Consider the following 19,480-nt stretch of genomic DNA (forward strand, 5'->3'; position numbering starts at 1 on the left):
ATTTTTTGAGATACAAATTGAGAAACAAAGGCTTTTGATATTTCATTTCATTACTAACAACACAAGAGTTCACATACTATCTTTATTCCTTGAAAGACATTTGAGAGTATGTGGTGTCCATGGGGTTCTTCAAAATCCGATTACAGAAGTAATATAGAAAAAACTCGGCCAAGAGGTAAAATTATTTTACGATTATAGAATAAATCATAACTGTCTTCTATGAACGATAACTTTTAACTGGTGTCAATGCTTTTTTTTTAACAATTCATCTTCATTTTAACAATTGAAGATGAATACCATTTTATTTTATAATGTAATAAGCACTATGGGCAGGCGCGGATCCAGAGCTTGAAGTGGGGGTTTGGGGGGAGGGGTTATGTGAGAAATGTTTAGAACACTAGAGAAGTTTTCTTGTTATACCAAACCATATGTTTTTCAATAAATGGCACACTTTTTGTTCATCCGGCATATGGTTACTCTAAATAAACTTTTAAGTATTAATTCTATAACTTTAATTATTTAATCGAAATCATGATTGATAAATGGCATAGTTAGAAAAATGAATGAAGTATTGGCAACTGGACGTTAAGCAACCAAATATCAATCCTCACTTTTCCGTGAAGTGTTCACAATTATTTGTCTTTTAAAATTAAAAGGATGAAAAATCCCAAACTGAAAAGAGTTGAAAATACGCTATTACTTTAGAAGTAAAAAATATAGCAGGCAGAATAAATACGGCAGAAACAAACAAATGAAAAAAAATAGAGAACAATTTGAAATACCATATACTAGTACATGTTTAATCAGTATACTAGCAGATTATTCACAGTTCAAGGTTGAGCGAACATGAATTTCTTCCGGCGATTCATGATACTAAAGGTGACAATCAACTTTTTGAGGCACGTGTCGAGAAAACATTATAGAAAAGATATAATTTAAAATTATGAAAGGAGTAGGTCCGAACCGATTTTGGCCTCAAATTTCAGGTTCATCTGACGAAAGATTTTGATCACTTTTGAAACACTTAAGTGTCTATTTTATTTGATTCTATTAGTGTATGTGGAAGATTTTCACTGATTTTGTCATTAAAAACGATCCGATTCAAGCTCAAATATGAAAAATCCACCAAATATGCCGGAAAATGTCACTTTTCAGATGGTTTTTGCCATTGAGCATGACTTTATGGTGCCAGTACCCGATATATGTGCCATGTATTGTAAAAAAAAAAAAAGCCCGTATTTATGAAGCTGAAGCATTCTACTGTCCAAAAAATAACTAAAAGTTTACTTTTAACAATTTTGTAAAACTGCTATATTTTGGGGCCAAAAAGGTGTCTTACCGGACCTTCTCCTTTTACAAATAGATATAGGAAGATGCGGTGTGAGTGCCAATGAGACAACTCTCCATCCAAATAACAATTTAAAAAGTAAACCATTATAGGTTAAAGTACGGCCTCCAACACGGAGCCTTGGCTCACACCGAACAACAAGCTATAAAGGGCCTCAAAATTACTAGTGTAAAACCATTCAAACGGGAAAACCAACGGTCTAATCTATATAAACAAAACGAGAAACGAGAAACACGTATATATTACAAAAACAAACGACAACTACTGTACATTAGATTCCTGACTTAGGACAGGTGCAACCATTTGTCTATTTATATATGCCATATCCTTTGTGACAGTTGTATCATTCCATCAGGTCCTTAGTGCACATTTTTGTTCTTAGTGCACTAAGGAGGCCCTTTGCGGTGTTTCTACGGACCCCATATATTTGAAGCTGTTCAAAATTCTGTACATTATAGGTACGTGTATCAGATCGGACAATTATTGTCATATTTATAAAAAGAATTACTGTATAAGTTACATAGTATGAAATATGTCCACTGGACCGACCGTCCGTGCAAGTGCTATATATATTATATCATGTATATAGCCAGAGAATATTAAAAAAAAGATGTGGTATGATTGCCAATGAGACAACTATCCACAACAGACCAAAATGACACAAACATCAACAACTATAGGTCACACAAGGTCGTTAAAAACTTCCATTTGTTGTTGTCCACTGAAAATAAGCTCATAGAAACACGAATCCCCGTTTACTCAATTTCACCTTTATTTGTTAATATTTCTTTTATCTTTTTCTTTTGATTTTATCATATCTTTTTTGTGAAATATTTTGTGTGGTCGAACATGAAATTGCCTCCGATGCTACAAAGAAAATTTGTTTAATGTCATCTGTTGCAATATATGCTAAGTACTACACGTGGACAGGATGTTCTCCAGAAAATAAGTTATACACACCCCGATATAACCCGAGGGCACACGCTACTGTCATATGGAAAATTACTGGGTCACCTGTAAGATGGTAATCAGCCATGCAACTAATTAGGTTACTGACCATGTCACTTCAATTTAAAAAGTTTATCGTTAGATATCAAAATGATAAATTCATTTTTAATTAAAAATTTAAGAACTAAATGATTTATCATTATAATGAAGTGAAATAATTCAACCAAACTCGTATAAAGATTATATTATACATATTTTTTAATCTATGCCGGAAAGAATTGAAAACTGTATTTATAATTTTTAATTTGTTTTATAGAAATCTGTGTAGGTCTCATGAAATGGAACTCCGGCATGCCTAATTAAGATTTTAAAATTTATTGAAAAATATAACAAAAATTTAGGTTTGATATTTAATTAAAGTTACCTTTCCGCGCTGTAATTTATTTGATATGACATAATCAAGCATTTTTTTTGAGGGATTTATGGGTTTGTTCATACAACGTATAAAAAAAGAAGTGTACGTTATTAGTATTTCCAGAGACATATAATATTGTATTATATGTCTCTGGTATTTCACATGCCTTGTTTTCGCCTTGAAGCTCATTATTCAGAGTGTTTCAGACAAGATGATGAAAATAACGTGCAAGATACTATTTTCGATTATCGTGAAGAGACAATAATTCCCATTTCTCCATGCACTCTACCCCTGTTGAATTGTATATTTATAATTCCTCGTGCTTTTAATTAGCCCTCCCCCTTTCGTGGTTACCGTTATGCCAACAAATACCCGAGGCTTGATTTACATGTAAAAATCATTGTCGGATCTAGCCATGATAAAGGGGGTTCCAACTACATGTCTCCATTAAATAAGGGGTGTCATTGCCGCTGGGTTTCTGTTACCCCACCCTTTTCATATAATTTAGATTTCAAAAGTGTATACCTATAAATTCATATATAGTGTAGGTTAAAATGTTATCTTTTCCTATATTGTTTGCGTTTTGATTGGTGTGTAATGCAACAGTGCAATACCTAAGTGTCAAAAGAGAGTTTTCCCGACCTGTTCACATATTTTTAAGGTTCCTATATTAAAACTTTTCCTGATGCACAGGTAACCTATTCCAACGGAACGTCCTATCACCTTGTATAGGAACTTGAGAGGATTCCCGAGATTATCATTTATGCAATGATTGGTCACCAAAAGCTAGGGGAGTCCAACCCCGGATTCCATCCCCTTCGACCCGCCACAGAATACAGATATAATTGATAATTGTTATTTAAAAGTCATATACTATAGCCACTATATAGTACTAGAACCGAACACCTGTTTTGGGTTATATGATCTTATATATACATACACCACATCTTCCTATGTCTATATAGCTGATTTACCTTAAATAACTGCGAGAAAATGAATAAAACACAAGTTGATAATTGTCTCTTCTCTACTAATTGTAATGTGCATGCCATATTCACTCTGATTTACTTGTGAGACCACCGACACTAATAATAATTACCTACAAAATAGTAGGTGCTCCTTTACTGGGAAGGACATTTCGGATCCGATCAATTTATTGGTTCCATTCCCCCATTCTACACTTCTCCTCAGAAAAAATGCCTTGCAATGCGTCATAATTATCTGGACTACTAACTTACTTCCATATAACTTCGAAAACAGACAATAATCTATTTCATTGGATGAGATTGGGCTCACGGATTTTTTAATGGATTGGTAATTTTTATTTATAGCATAAGTTTACCAAACAAGATTAATCACATTTTTCACCCTACAAATCAAATGGTTGCCTCCTGACTGAGACTAACACCTACACTAGCTAAAATATATTTTGTGTGACAACTCTTCACCAATGACCTGAGTGAGAGGTTGACGGGCGGATCCAGAACTTTTCATTGGGGGGGGGGGGGGGGGGTCAGATGGGGGATGCTTGCCTCAGTCATGTTTCTGTGATTCCCTATATAATCAACAAAATTTTTCACACTAAAAGGGGGGCAGGGATTTCTTCTTAATAAGAAATTTCTATTTTCAGCATAAGCTCATATAAATTTGCCTTTTGAAGAACTGAAATTAATATGAGACGGCTAATGATTTTTTAGATGCTTTACATTAAAATACATCCATGTGACATACACAATTATATATAGATCCAAATTTAAAAAGCTATTTTTTTCAATATTTAAATAATGTAGGATCAAATCTTGATACTTGTATGTAGTTGAAATTGTTAGCTTTAAACATTAAAAAATGAACACCCAAAATTTAAACATAAGAGTGACCATGTAGTCTTTATTAATGTATGCTATTGTTATGAAACTAGGTCATTGTAGGTAAACTGTCATCTATTCCCTTAAATCTTTGTTCCCAGTCACCCCAAGTTTGATTTAAATTAGTCATGTTAGTCCATTATATCTACTCTATTAGCATGATTAGGTCTCTAGTTTGGATAGTTAATAACTTGCAAATTTAAATCATACTACTCCCAAATTTATATTTCTTTAAATATTATGGATGAAATAGCAAGTAAGAGATGAAATTAAATTGGATGACATGTGGCATTTATTTTTGTTAAAGTAGTATGTCTGATGTTGTCAAACTTAATTATAGACCCTTAAGGGGCGGATCCAGTCATTTTAAAAAGGGGTGGGGTGGGATTCTAACCCAGGACAAAAGGGGAAAGGGGGGGGGGGGGGGGGTCCAATTACATGTCCCCATTCAAATGCAAAAAAAAGGGGGGTTCCAATCCCTTGAACCCCCTCTGGATCTGTGCCTGCCCTTTAAAAAGAAAATGATCCTTATTTTGAGTTAAAGCTTATAGATTTTTCTAGAATGCTTCTCAGGGGCGGATCCAGCCATTTTCAAAGGGGGGTCCCAACCATGAGTAAAGAGGGGTTCCAACTATATCTCCCATTCAAATGCATTGGTCGGTAAAAGAAAAGGATTCCAACCCTTGAATCTATGGTCAGGTTGTTGTCTCTTTGACACATTCCCTTTTTCCATTCTCAATATTATCATGTAGTCGTCGTTGTCCCAGGACATTTAGTTTTCGCTTAATTACTTTAGTACAAGTTAATAGAAATCTGTGAAATTCAAACAAAGTTTGTGACCAGAGTTTTTGTTCAGAGTTTAGGAATAACATGAATTAGGGGCCAAAAGGGGCCAATATTAAACTTTGTTTGATTTTATATAAAATTGAATTATTGGAGTTCTTTGATATGCCAAACCTAACTGTGTATTTAGATTCCTAGTTTTTTTGTCCTGTTTAAATTGGTCTACCTTAAGGTCAAAAGGGTCCAAAATTAAACTTATTTTGATTTTAGCAATATTTAAATTCTTGGTGTTCAGATATATATGCTGAATCTGAATATTTTACTTAGATTTTTTTATTATGGGCCCAAATTTCAAGTTGGTCCAAATCGGGGTCCAAAATTTTAATTTGTTTGATTTCAACAAAAATTGATTATATGGGGCTCTTTGATATGCTGAATCTAACCATTCGTTAAGATTTTTTATATTTTGGCCCATTATCAAATTGGTCCACATTGAGTTCTAAAGGGTCCAAAATTTAACTTTATTTGATTTCATCAAAAAATGAATTATTGGGGTTCTTTGATCATGTTGATATGCTGCATCTAACCATGTATTGAGATTTTGAATATTGAACCATTTTAGAGGTTAATTGTCAATTTAAAATTTTTTAAGTACTTGGACCACATTCATTCTGTGTCAGAAACCTATGCTGCATCAACTATTGAATCACAATAAAAATTTAAAATTCAGAGTTGTATTGAGCTTGAATGTTGTGTCCATACTTGCCCAAACTGTTCTGATTGATTGATTGATTGTTGGTTGCTTAACGTCCAGTGGCAAATATTTCATGCATATTCAGGACGAGAACAAGTTCCCAATATATACAATAGGTAGGTTGATACAATAGAGGCCACCTGGGATGATGGTCAGAGAAATTTGGACTGCCACCAGAAAAAGAGGGTATATTGGATAGGGACAGTAATTTTGCCTTGCAACAGGCCACCCAAACTGTTCTGGGTTCAACCTGTACGTTTGTATCAAGCTGAGCCATGCATAGCATTTTTATTGGTTATTTATATTAATTTGAAATTTTGACGAGTGAGACACATACAGATTATACTGTTAACAATATTTCAGAGTTTAACGTAGTCAAGCGAAACAAATTATAGAAGAATAGTTGAATCATGTCTTTTTTGTCAAATGAAAAATTAGTACGATCACAAAGAAAAAGTATGGGAATGTTTGTTTTTTAAACTATTGACCAGGGTGAAAGTCTTTGAAAGTCATGACTGGCAAAAAGTTTGTGAAATGAAATAGCACAAATACTCCATTCTTTTTAAATATAACTGCATATAAAGAAAAACACAAACTGATGTTTAATAATAGTTTTTACCCTTTTTATGTTTTATAGGACAAGAAATATAGAAAAATATAAACAGTTACAAAAGAAATGAGCGCAAAACAAGATAAACAGAGTACAACAAGGCCTAAATGGTAAGACCACTTCTATATACTGTAAATTCAGATTTTACAGGGAATGGACAACTTATTGTGATTACAAAAAAAATCTGCATAAAGATCTATATAGTTGCATGATATATATTATCTAAATAAAAAAGTCCAACATTTCCGGATAGTGCATATATTATTTAATATTTACAAGTACTTTTAAAATTTTCCCGTTCTATAAAATTAATGTAGAATGTGACATTATAAGATCCATAAAGGAAAAATATTTATAACCAAATTCAAATCAAAACTAAATGCGCATTAGGCTTTCAATAGCATTACATTTGACTTTCCATATTTTACTTTAGAACGTTTATCTCCCTTTTGTAATTGTTTTATGACATTATGTACTTAAGGGAGCTCGCGGGTCTAAATCATTTTTTTTTATTTAATATAAGATTTCGCTATTTTTTTCTATAAATGAACTTTATCTTATACCTAATAGAAAAATGAAATAAAAAAGAGGGGTCACCGATCATTTACGCTCACAATCTCCCTTCGAAAGAAACATACATTTTTGTAAATGTCCTTTTTTTCTGTTGAACTAATAGGAGAAAAAGAGGTAATATCGAAATAAAAAAATAACCTAATTACAGAAATCGCTTTAATTTTACAATTATTTAGTTTATGTATAGCTTATTTGAAAACAACAATAAAAAATATAGGTCACCGATGAGAAAAAACAGATATTTCAATTTTGCACCAAAGGGAGATAATTTCGAGCTTTTTCAATGATATCTACATTTAAAAAGTCAGCTGGGGCCAACACGAATTGATTTTTTGAAATGATTTTTGTGCCATATGATGAAGTAACAACTACTTAAGGAAATTTGTAATGAAAATTAAATGTTTAAATTTTTTCTGAAAATCTTATACCCGCGAGCCTCCTTAACTACCGTCTCATAGTTACAATTATTCGCCTTTCACCTGAAGATTGTTGTAGAGCATGAAAGTACTTGTGAATATTAAATAATATATGCACTATCCGGAAATGTTGGACTTTTTTATTTAGATCTATTTATCTATACTCAAGACTTTAACAATTCGATATATATATATATATATATGTTTCTGTTATCAAAATATGATTTTATTTTTGCGATACTCACCCAGTCATATTATTCGCATTACTAAAAAGTTTGGATAATTTCTTAATTACAGTAATAAAAGAAATTGCCTTTGAAAGATGACTCATATAAAAATAAGAAAATGTGGTATGGTAAATTAGTGACTTATCCACCAGAGTTCAATGAAGCGGATGCAAGAAATTAAAGGCCAATCATGGGCCTGCCTTCAATAATGAGAAAACACTTCCTTTATAGGTCATTCATTAAAGATCTCAACATATAAAGATTTAAACAATCCAATTTAGTTCAACATGTTCAAAGGCAATAACAATTAATAAAAAAAAATCAGGCCTAATATAAAATATTGTTTGTTTCTCCAATCCTGACCGACCCTGCAAGAATGGTCCTACTCATAAAATTTTATTGTCAAAACTAAGCCAAATATTATTATATTCATTTCTGATTTTTCGGGCTTACCAGATCATCAGATAATATTCAGGCTTGTGGGAAAAATAAAATTATTTACCTACCTACCTACCCACACCTAGCTTGTCAGAATAGGGATTAGGGAAACAAACAATATATTAATTTAGGCCTCATGTCTGTGAGCAATCAACTTGACCATAATAACGGACAGTGGTTCAAATATTAACACAACATATGAACATTCTATAACAACTATTGCAAGTGGCTCAACTTTAAATATCACTGCAAGGCACTAAACAAAGAATATTTAATCTTGGACACAAAGCACTGAAATAAGAGAACTCATAAGCATGACAAGTAAGAATATCAAATGAAAGTTTCTCAAAATGTTCATTAAAACATGATAAAATAAGCTTATTTATATTGCTGTTTTTTTCTCAATTTATAACATTTTGTTTTATTTTGTGTATTTATAGGTCAGATATCTTGGTTTTTATGATCATCAACAGGTCCTGCAGGTCTATACTGAAGAGGAATTTTTAATTGTTAATACTTTTCTACATAATGTGCTAATTGGATTATTAATGTGAAATGAACTCAACTGTGTGTTTTTCTGGAAAAAGAAATAGAAAAAAATCCTACAAAATTGCTATAAACAAAATGGAGTACTATCAAAGAACACAATTGCGTAAAATGTAACAACCTACATTCATATTCACTGATGGATCATGGAGAAATTAAGAAAAATAATAGTATATATATGTCATGTTTGTTGTCGAAATAAACACCTGCTTTATCCATTCATGTACATGGCTCCATCATATCAAATATACAAAGAAGATGTTTGAAGAACATGTTGACAAAATTTATTCAACAAATTGAAGGAAGATGTCTTGTGGATTGAATTATTTATGCACTGAACTGTTATGTAGGGGGTCGAATACACAGCAGCTGAAACAGAAGACAAGTTAATTTGACATGAAAAGTGTTTATTTTATTTTATATTCAAATATGAGCACAATATTAATAACATCACAAATGGTATGATATTTATAGTGTTTTGCTTATTATTGTATTGTCTTAAACATGCTAAACAGTCAGCCTTTTGTTTTTGTATGTTTAATACTCACCATAGAAATGTGTATTACAGTATTAAAGTTTTAATTATCTTTTGTATAAATAATTCAGTCTAGGAGAAAATATATTAATACTGTTTGTACTGTTATGAAATTTCCATAGAGGAAAAACATTTCCTTAAGGGAAATTTGATGTTCAGAAATTTCCCTAGAGGAAATTTGAAGAACAATGATTTCCTCAGAGGAAATTTGTTGTCTTGAATTTTCCTCCAAGGAAAAGTGTTTGTCAAAAATTTCCTCACAGGAAAAAGTATTTCCTCCAAGGAAAATTTGAAGCTACAAATTTCCTCACAGGAAAAAGTATTTCCTCCAAGGAAAATTTGAAGCTGCAAATTTCCTCAAAGGAAAAAGAATTTCCTCTAAGGATAAAGAATTTCCTCTAAGGAAAAAGAATTTCCTCTAAGGAAAAAGAATTTCCTCTAAGGAAAAAGAATTTCCTCTAAGGAAAAAGAATTTCCTCTAAGGAAAAAGAATTTCCTCTAAGGAAATAGAATTTCCTCAAAGGAAATAATTATGCAGCAAATTCCCTAAGGGAAATCTTTTTCCCTTGAGGAAAAAACAATTTCCCTTGAGGAAAAATCTTTTTCCTTCAGGGAAATTTGATTTCCCTTGAGGAAAAGTACTTTTCCTCTGAGGAAATTGTTGGAAAAAGGGGCATAACTTTTTCAACAGTGGTGCTAGAGCCAAATTTTTTTAGGACAAATATCAGGGAACCAATACCTACCAAGTTATCAACTTTGTTTTGACTTAATTCCAAAAATTAAGGTGACAACTTTTGCACTCAGCGGAATTGCAAACTTGTCCCGGAGACTGTTGTTATCTCCCCGAACACTGTTTTTCTTGTTATCGCTTAATCTTCACAACCGTATAAGAAACTGACAAATTTATTTTTCCAAATGGCGCGTTACCATCCTCAGGATGTTCTGTTTTTTTTTGAACGAAGCCGTATGGAGATTCCTTATGAGAGTTATTTCCCCTTTTGTTTTTGAAATTTTGAAATGTATTTTAAACTGGAAAACCATAAGTGATAGAGACCTAGGGTATTTTGATTTTAGATCCTTGGTCCAAAAAAATTAAAATAAGGTCAGGGTCAAAGGTCAAGGTCGTATTTTAGATTTTAATTGGTCTTTGATTTCCCTATAACTTTGGAATGGTTATAGATACAGAAAATTTACATAGTGAAAAATGTTTGGTACCTCAAGGGGCAACTTTGTTACATTTCGACTGTATTGGTTTTACCATTGTGTAAGGGACATAATCCCCATTGATGGTTTATATAAAGCCATTATAAGACAAAACTCTTAAACCAAATGACCTTGACCCATAGGGTCTTTTGAAATGACATTGTGAAGCAATGACCTTGACAAAGGTTACAAGGTCAAAGGTCAAGGTCATGTACATATGTGATTTGGGGCACTACTTGAAGAGTTTTATGTGTGTTTGCCAACCAACCAACCAACCAACCAATCAATCATGATCTTGATTAATCAACCAATAATGATCATGATCATGATCAATCAATCAATCAATCAATCAATCATGTTTCCCAATCAATCAATCAATCAATCAATCAATCAATCATGTTTCCGTCTCATGTGTTTATCATAGGGTTCAAGATCTTCTTTGTTTCTTTTTCGCTGTTTCAATTGACCCTATCCAACGTGTTTAACCAACCAACCAACCAACCAACCAACCAACCAACCAACTAATCAATCAATCAATCAATTAATCAATCAATCAATCAATCAATCAATCAATCAATCAATCATGATCATGATCAATCAATCATGTTTCAGTCTCATGTGTTTAATATAGGGTCCAAGATCTTTGTTTCTTTTCCGCTGTTTCAATTGACCCTATCCAACGTGTTTAACCGTGTAACCAACCAACCAACCAACCAACCAACTAATCAATCAATTAATCAATCAATCAATCAATCATGATCATGATCAATCAATCATGTTTCAGTCTCATGTGCTTAATATAGGGTCCAAGATCTTTGTTTCTTTTTCGCTGTTTCAATTGACCCTATCCAACGTGTTTAACCGTTTAACCAACCAACCAACCAACCAACTAATCGATTAATTAATCAATCAATCAATCAATCAATCAATCAATCAATCAATCATGATCATGATCAATCAATCATGTTTCAGTCTCATGTGCTTAATATAGGGTCCAAGATCTTTGTTTCTTTTTCGCTGTTTCAATTGACCCTATCCAACGTGTTTAACCGTTTAACCAACCAACCAACCAACCAACTAATCAATCAATCAATCAATCAATCAATCAATCAATCAATCAATCAATCAATCAATCATGATCAATCAATCATGTTTCATGAAACATTGAAATTTAATATTGTTCTTGCGTCACTTCTGAAAAAAATTCCACATGTACTCTGGAACTACAAGTACAATCGACCTCAAATTTTGCAGTCAGCAGGGCATACATGTACTAAAGGTTCATAAAACAACTTGGTGCCGATATCTCTCAAGACTTTTCCTAGAGAAAATAAATGGCAATGCCGTGAAAATCGCTTGCTACGTCCGTAAATCTCAGTGAAATCCTACAATAAAAATGTCCGCTCCTGGATTGAAAAACTTATCTGTTACAAGCTGTTGCTGAAAAATGTACATTTTAAGAAAATAATCCTTAAATGTGTTTTAAAGTTACACCGGATCAATTAAATCCAAATCATGCACTGCTGGTGAACTGTGATCAAAATGTCAATTTCCTACAATGACAAAAGAAATTACATTGTGTACATTCCATCTCTATAGATGTTGTCTGTTTAACGTCCCCACCTAAAAAGAAATAAAAAGACTAAGATTTTCTTAATATAAACCCGCGTCACGTGGTGTCTCCTCAATCTGGCGCGCGCGCTGTACCTAAAATAAAATAAAAACTTTCCAAACTAAACATGAAACTTCTCCGGTAACACAATAATATAGACCCCATACCGAAACAAACAAACAAACGAACAAACACCCCCCCCCCCCCATATAATCAATTTCAAAGGGGGAAAGACCGTTTACAATTGCTTTTTAAAAGCAATTGATTTATATTTATTATTTTTTTTCTTCCGCCAACTTTTTTTTCCTTCGCTGTTTTTTTGTTTCGCAAGATGTCGCTTAGATAAATGAAATATGATATCGAACAGTTTATGCGCTTTTGAGAATAACCCTGCTTAACTGAACACTTTCCCATATAAGAGTTATCTCCCCGAACACTGTTTTTCTTGTTATCGCTTAATCTTCACAACCGTATAAGAAACTGACAAATTTATTTTTCCAAATTGCGCGTTACATCCTCAGGATGTTCTGTTTTATTTTGACCGAAGCCGTATGGAGATTCCATATGAGAGTTATTTCCCCTTTTGTTTTTGAAATTTTGAAATGTATTTTAAACTGGAAAACCATAAGTGATAGAGACCTAGGGTATTTTGATTTTAGATCCTTGGTCCAAAAATTTTTAAATAAGGTCAAGGTCAAAGGTCAAGGTCGTATTTTAGATTTTTATTGGTCTTTGATTTCCCTATAACTTTGGAATGGTTATAGATACAGAAAATTTAAATAGTGAAAAATGTTTGGTACCTCAAGGGGCAACTTTGTTACATTTCGACTGTATTGGTTTTACCATTGTATAAGGGACATAATCCCCATTGATGGTTTATATAAAGCCATTATAAGACAAAACTCTTAAACCAAATGACCTTGACCCATAGGGTCTTTTGAAATGACATTGTGAAGCAATGACCTTGACAAAGGTTACAAGGTCAAAGGTCAAGGTCATGTACATATGTGATTTGGGGCACTACTTGAAGAGTTTTATGTGTGTTTGCCAACCAACCAACCAACCAATCAATCATGATCATGATTAATCAACCAATAATGATCATGATCATGATCAATCAATCAATCAATCAATCAATCAATCAATCATGATTCCGTCTCATGTGTTTATCATAGGGTTCAAGATCTTCTTTGTTTCTTTTTCGCTGTTTCAATTGACCCTATCCAACGTGTTTAACCAACCAACCAACCAACCAACCAACCAACCAACCAACCAACCAACCAACCAACCAATTAATCAATCAATCAATCAATCATGATCATGATCAATCAATCATGTTTCAGTCTCATGTGTTTAATATAGGGTCCAAGATCTTTGTTTCTTTTCCGCTGTTTCAATTGACCCTATCCAACGTGTTTAACCGTTTAACCAACCAACCAACCAACTAATCAATCAATTAATCAATCAATCAATCAATCAATCAATCAATCAATCAATCAATCATGATCATGATCAATCAATCATGTTTCAGTCTCATGTGCTTAATATAGGGTCCAAGATCTTTGTTTCTTTTTCGCTGTTTCAATTGACCCTATCCAACGTGTTTAACCGTTTAACCAACCAACCAACCAACTAATGAATCAATCAATCAATCAATCAATCAATCATGATCATGATCAATCAATCATGTTTCAGTCTCATGTGCTTAATATAGGGTCCAAGATCTTTGTTTCTTTTCCGCTGTTTCAATTGACCCTATCCAACGTGTTTAACTGTTTAACCAACCAACCAACCAACCAACCAACTAATCAATCAATCAATCAATCAATCAATCAATCAATCAATCAATCAATCAATCAATCAATCATGATCAATCAATCATGTTTCATGAAACATTGAAATTTAATATTGTTCTTGCGTCACTTCTGAAAAAAAATCCACATGTACTCTGAAACTACAAGTACAATCGACCTCAAAATTTGCAGTCAGCAGGGCATACATGTACTAAAAGTTTATATAAAAACTTGGTGCAGATATCTCTCAAAGCTTTTCCTAGAGAAAAAAAATGGCAATGCCGTAAAAGTCGCTTGCTAGGTCCGTAAATCTCAGTGAAATCCTACAATAAAAATGTCCGCTCCTGGATTGAAAAACTTATCTGTTACAAAACTTGTGCTGAAAAATGTACATTTTAAGAAAATAATCCTTAAACGTGTTTTAAAGTTACACCGGATCAAATAAATCCAAATCATGCACTGCTGGTAAACTGTGAACAAAATGTCAATTTCCTACAATGACAAAAGAAATTACATTGTGTACATTCCATCTCTATAGATGTTGTCTGTTTAACGTCCCCACCTAAAAAGAAATAAAAAGACTAAGTTTTTGTTAATATAAACCCGCGTCACGTGGTGTCTCCTCAATCTGGCGCGCGCGCTGTACCTAAAATAAAATAAAAACTTTCCAAACTAAACATGAAACTTCTCCGGTAACACAATAATATAGACCCCATACCGAAACAAACAAACAACCCCCCCCCCCACCCCCCCCCCCCCCCCATATAATCAATTTCAAAGGGGGAAAGACCGTTTACAATTGCTTTTTAAAAGCAATTGATTTATATTTCTTTTTGTAATGCATTAGAATCGGAATAACAGTACTGTAGTGGAAGAGTTGCCACCGTCAATTTTGATTTGACGGTCGCAAATCTCCGTTTTACTGTCTCCGCTACGCGTCGCCAGTAAAACTGCATTTGCGACCGTCAAATCTACAATTGACGGTGGCAACTCTTCAACTACAGTACTGTTATTCCTTAAGTACCACCAGCAGGAATAATTGCAAGAACAAGAAAATAAAAGATAATAATAAATTAGGAATTTAGGATTGACATGTGCTCATCTTTTTTAAGGAACTAGCTAACGAATCAAACAAATAAAAGAAAAGAAATATAGAACGAGGATACCGAAATGACTATACAATATCATACGTCGAAGAAAAGCACAAGATCAACAGGTTAAATAAGCCATTGTAAACCAATTAACCTTTTATATCAAGATCATTTCAATTCTAAATACGCTCTGTAGGAAATTAATTACCGATTACAAATCCAAAACAAAAATTACTGGTATTCAAAGTAAATAAAATAAATAAGCTTTTGCGTAGAACGTTAACAGAGGAACTAATTTCGAAACACCAAATGGAGAGAATTAAACAGCTTAAAGGTATGAAACTTTCACAAGATGTCAATTTGATTTTCTCCACAAACATGCAATTATTTATTCTAACTGTTGCGAAATATAACACAGATTCGCAGTCAAAAACTTACTAAGACATTTTATTTTAAAGAAAACAATGAATTGTTAAGCATTTTGATTACTGCTATTTTTTTAAGGTTTCACCTTAACAATCTGCCACACAAAAGAACATGAAAGGTTTATTTAAAGATTGCTAGTTCGTGAGTTATTTATGCTAAGTTGATTAGAAAATCCCCACGACTGTTCACGGTGCAATGAAGCGATTCTTACCGTCGTGAGATTGATTTTCTTTAACACTCTTTGTTGAATGATATGGAAATTTGCCTAAACTTTTTATGAATTAATACTTCTTTATTTGGATTTGATTTCGAACACTATTAGGAACCAGTGTCAATTTCAGCATAGGTCTGTGCTTAATTCCAGAAATCTTGTAAATTTGACGGATTGGTATTTTATTTTGTTGCATTAAAAGTAAAAAAAAACTTTATTGTATTGTCTGTGAACATATTACACACGATATCGGTCCCTCAGGAGACAAGAAATTCCTTTCCCTTCCGGAGCACCTGATTTCACTCCCGGTTTTTAGTGGAGTTCGTGTTGTTTCTTAATTATTATTTATAACTGTTGACGTAAATGTCCTTTGGTTGTGTGAGTCTTTGTTTCCTCCTTGGTTTTGATTGTTATTGTCTATTCAATAACGTAAAGCCTAGTGTTATATTCCCAGACAGTATTCATTTCAAGATTAATGTTTAACAAATCATATACTATGTGAAATTATAAATCTTCATCCTTAAGATTATTTGCATCTCAAGTTTCAACTTACTCCCTGGGTTACGTGCAACATATCATGTAGGAATTACTTCGTCTTATTTATTGAGATATGCTAGACTTTGAAATTAATTCTGGATGATATGTTCCTTATACAACTGTCTGTATTTGACAACGTCCTACATTTTAGTAGGTCTCTGGGACATAATTAGCTTACCAGTATTTGAGGAAAAGAAACTGTTTTTATAATTTATTTCCCCACATAGTATTAGAAATTGCATTATATTTTCTAGTCTGTTCGTTCGTCTGCCTGTGGTTTACTCGTAAATTAGTTATTATATCCTTCATACATAAGGTTAAAAACCTAAAAATATGAGGATGATTTCTGATTCTTCGATTGACCTTCATTTCCCTCGTAATAGTTTATTTCACGAATTTGCAAAAAAATGACTTTCCAAATAAAGTGATCGGATAATTAAAAATGAAGTCGTAAAAAGACAATGTCTAAGCATTTACTTAGTTTGTTTTTAGTTTAATACTCCTTAATGTCTCTACACACAACTTTACTCTTTTTGCAGTTAACATGTACGGTGATTTTTCATTTTCTGAATTTTGTGTTATAAAATGTTTTTTGTCAAGTTTCGTATTTTAGAATACGTGAGAACTTGGCGCAATTAAGATATACATTTATTGTGTCAACCACCAATGATATACGAAACATGCTTATTTATGCTTGTCTTTTAGTGGTATACTTTATTCTTTGTTTAAGGTATACTCAAAAAACAGGTTTAACACCACCGCATGTTTGCGCCTGTTCTTAGTCAGGAGCCTCCGTCCTTTGTTAATCTTCTTCTTTTTTTTTAACTTTAGTTCAAATATATGTTTCGGAGTTCAGTGTGACGTCCATTTTCACTGAACTAGTACACTTTTTTGCTTAGGGGCCTGCTGAAGCCCGACTCCGGGTGCGTGATTTTCTCGCTGTGTTGAAGATCCATTGGTGGCTTTGGGCTGTTTTCTGCTCTTTGGTCGGGCTGTTGTCTCTTTGACACATTCCCTATTTCCATTCTCAGTTCTATTATTCATACAACACATCAACTTATTATTACGTTTGATAAATAGTGATGTAAACCTTACCGTTGTCCTATTTGAATCGAGAACGTAAAACGCGTTTGCATGACGTAATCTTTGCCAAAAGCTGATGATATAAACAAAAACGGTATGCAAGACATTTGTTGTGATTCATTATATGCGGTGTAAACTTTTTAAAATATAAAAATCATTTAAAGGCAACCTTTGTGTAAATTTCAAATAAACCGGAAATTCTAAATCATTTCATGTTACATCAGAAAACAGTTAAAGAAATAACCATAATAAACAAATATTGGAATTTCCTGCAACAAGTAATTTGATTGTAAGCTTAAGTATCTGAGACGATACTCTGGAGAAATTATACGAATAGTTATGCTAGAAGTTGATTAAATGGTTTACTAAAAATGTGCCATTATTTTCATGGACATTCTCTGGTGAACTATTAGACCTTTTATATATGGTTCACCATTGTTGAGATTTAACAATTACGTTTGTTAGCATGGTTAGTTATTCATATGTGCAAATAATTTATGAAAATGAATATGCATAGTAATGATAATAAAATATTGGACCATTACACTTTGTCTCAAGTGGGTTTTCTCGTCGTGTTACGTGGTTGAGAAACTTTGTTATTTTGAGCAAAATTTTGTTTAACCTTTTCATTTCTCTTCCAAATGCTTTAGCATATTTATTTTGATTGACGTCTAAAATTTTACAAACGAAAACACGTTCATTTTAAAAATACAGGAAGCATTTAAAACTGTTCAATATTTTACCTCATTCTTTTATTGAAATCATTAATTTTACTATTACCGAATGTTGTGATTTGGCAGGACACTACTTAGGATTTTCTGAGCCTTATAAAAATGTTGTAATTGAGTGTGTCTTGTAGGTGTAAATCTACTATAATTTTTCGTTACGGAAAGAATGTGCTAATTCGCAGATCTAAAATGGTTGAGTTAAATGTTAAGAAAAAGGTTGGTGTTTTTTTCTATTGTCAACTACATGTATTCCCCCAAACAATGTCAATCTATATGCGTAAGATCTGATCTTCCACTTATACTTGCACTAATCAACGAAAATAGTCTAACGAGATTAGGAGAAAGATGTAGCTTCGGCAAAGTGGATGAATCGGGACATTTCACCACATAGAGACAATATCAAACACAAGTACATCGTCAATGGTCGTAATATTTGTTGGGATACTTTTCTGGGGTCACATCTCTATACCATGACAATACTTTGGGTCACTGTTTAACTGAAATTGATATTAAGCTTTCACTGAAATATTTGAAGAAAAAAATTTAACAAAAAAACCAAAATCCAAGTTAAATTCTAGATGGGATCCATAAATACTCTAAATTAAAAAGGGGAAGTCCTTATCTTTGCTCAATTCAAACGCTCGACTATATCAATCAACAGATTGAATCGAATGAGTGTTTGATTTGCTGGTGTTTACTGCCACTTGGATCGACTAGCAGACAACTGTAATATTCTTCACTGAATAAAACATTTTCCTGTGAAAATGGTGAATTTACTTTCATATGTCCTTGGTTTTGCTTTATTTTCTTCCAATTTGTCTTTCAAAAATAAATGGATTAATGGATTTGCAACTTTCGAATAGATTGAAATGCTATATGTAAAACTTACTTAGCAATGATGCTTATACATTGCGCAACTACATACTTATTTTATATAACGCTTTTACAGACAGTAAATAGTTATCAAAATTACCAGGATTACAAGTAAGGCTGTTTTGCTCCTTGTGTAATGATGTTACTGAAACGTGCTATGAATATCACATGTTGTAAAGCAAGAAATAAATTGAATATGTCTTCTGTTCTAAAACATTCGAAGGATAACATTAGTAATCACATGTTTTGCAATCAATATTATGAATATAACACGAAGTCAAAATCTTTTATTTTCATTTAATTTATTACCTTCAGATAAGCCAAAATCGAATATCATCAAAAAGAAAAGAAAAGAGGAATTAATGTTCCGATATCGAATTTTGCAAGTTGATACAACGTTGGACATTTCGTACATATTTGTTATTAGTCATGTGTAAATAACAGAGTTCTTCTTCTGATTGAAAC

This window comes from Mytilus trossulus, unplaced genomic scaffold (genome assembly GCF_036588685.1).
Source record: "Mytilus trossulus isolate FHL-02 unplaced genomic scaffold, PNRI_Mtr1.1.1.hap1 h1tg000070l__unscaffolded, whole genome shotgun sequence".
NCBI lineage: Eukaryota > Metazoa > Mollusca > Bivalvia > Mytilida > Mytilidae > Mytilus > Mytilus trossulus.